Raw genomic sequence first — 2,226 nt, 5'->3', positions numbered from 1 at the left:
AAATATGACTTTTTTGCCGTGTTACGGACGAAATTTTGGGCCTTTCAGAATGCTAACCCCAGAGATTGTTTACCCTTCCGCTGTAGTACTATTCAATAGCTATTTTTTGGAGCAGAGTCTATAATCCCTAGCCATACAGAACTGCCAAGGCAGTAGGTTGGAAAGTGCCCAATGCGTATTTCAGCAAATATGACTTTTTTGCCGTGTTACGGACGAAATGTTCGGCCCCTCAGAATGCTTACCCCAGAAATTCTTTAGCCTCACGTTGTAGTCCTATTCAATAGATATTCCTCAGGGCAGCGTCTATAATGCCTAGCCATAAGGAACTACTGAGACAGTGGGTCGGAAAGTGGGTGCCCCCAATGCGTATTATATCAAATTTGGTTGGATTTCCATGTTTCGATGCAATTTCCGTCCACTAGTAATGCTTACCCCAGAAATTCTTTACCCCCTCGTTGTAGTAGCACCCAATAACTATTCATTAGAGCAGGTTCTATAATCCCTAGCCATACAGAACTGCTGGGGCGACGAGTTTGAACAAGTGGGTGACCCCAGTGCATATTTCAGCAAATATGACTTTTTTTCCGTGTTACGGACGAAATTTTCGGCCCCTCAGAATGCTTACCCCAGAAATTCTTTAGCCTCACGTTGTAGTCCTATCCAATAGCTATTCCTCAGGGCAGCGTCTATAATGCCTAGCCATACGGAACTACTGAGACAGTGGGTCGGAAAGTGGGTGCCCCCAATGCGTATTATATCAAATTTGGTTGGATTTCCATGTTTCGGACGCAATTTCCGTCCACTAGTAAGGCTTATCCCAGAAATTCATTACCCCCTCGTTGTAGTCGCACCCAATAGCTATTCATTAGAGCAGGTTCTATAATCCCTAGCCATACAGAACTGCCGGGGCAACGAGTTTGAACAAGTGGGTGACCCCAGTGCATATTTCAGCAAATATGACTTTTTTCCGTGTTACGGACGAAATTTTCGGCCCCTCAGAATGCTTACCCCAGAAATTCTTTAGCCTCACGTTGTAGTCCTATCCAATAGCTATTCCTCAGGGCAGCGTCTATAATGCCTAGCCATACGGAACTACTGAGACAGTGGGTCGGAAAGTGGGTGTCCCCAATGCGTATTATATCAAATTTGGTTGGATTTCCATGTTTCGGACGCAATTTCCGTCCACTAGTAAGGCTTACCCCAGACATTCATTACCCCCTCGTTGTTGTTGCACCCAATAACTATTCATTAGAGCAGGTTCTATAATCCCTAGCCATACAGAACTGCCGGGGCAACGAGTTTGAACAAGTGGGTGACCCCAGTGCATATTTCAGCAAATATGACTTTTTTCCGTGTTACGGACGAAATTTCGGCCCCTCAGAATGCTTACCCCAGAAAATTCTTTAGCCTCTAATTGTAGTCCTATTCAATAGCTATTCCTCAGGGCAGCGTCTATAATGCCTAGCCATAAGAAACTACTGAGACAGTGGGTCGGAAAGTGGGTGCCCCCAATGCGTATTATATCAAATTTGGTTGGATTTCCATGTTTCGGACGCAATTTCCGTCCATTAGTAATGCTTACCCAGAAATTCTTTGCCCCTTCGTTGTATTCGCACCCAATAGCTATTCATCAGAGCAGGTTCTATAATCCCTAGCCATACAGAACTGCCGGGGCAACGAGTTTGAACAAGTGGGTGACCCCAGTGCATATTTCAGCAAATATGACTTTTTTCCGTGTTACGGACGAAATTTTCGGCCCCTCAGAATGCTTACCCCAGAAATTCTTTAGCCTCACGTTGTAGTCCTATTCGATAGCTATTTCTCAGGGCAGCGTCTATAATGCCTAGCCATAAGGTACTACTGAGACAGTGGGTCGGAAAGTGGGTGCCCCCAATGCGTATTATATCAAATTTGGTTGGATTTCCATGTTTCGGACGCAATTTCCGTCCACTAGTAATGCTTACCCCAGAAATTCTTTACCCCTTCGTTGTAGTTGCACCCAATAGCTATACATTAGAGCAAGTTCTATAATCCCTAGCCATACAGAACTGCCGGGGCAACGAGTTTGAACAAGTGGGTGACCCCAGTGCATATTTCAGCAAATATGACTTTTTTTTCCGTGTTACGGACGAAATTTTCGGCCCCTCAGAATGCTTACCCCAGAAATTCTTTAGCCTCACGTTGTAGTCCTATTTTAATAATAGCTATTCCTCAGGGCAGCGTCTA

The sequence above is a fragment of the Mytilus edulis genome, chromosome 1 (assembly GCF_963676685.1).
Source record: "Mytilus edulis chromosome 1, xbMytEdul2.2, whole genome shotgun sequence".
NCBI lineage: Eukaryota > Metazoa > Mollusca > Bivalvia > Mytilida > Mytilidae > Mytilus > Mytilus edulis.
Note: the sequence above shows the minus strand (reverse complement) of the source record.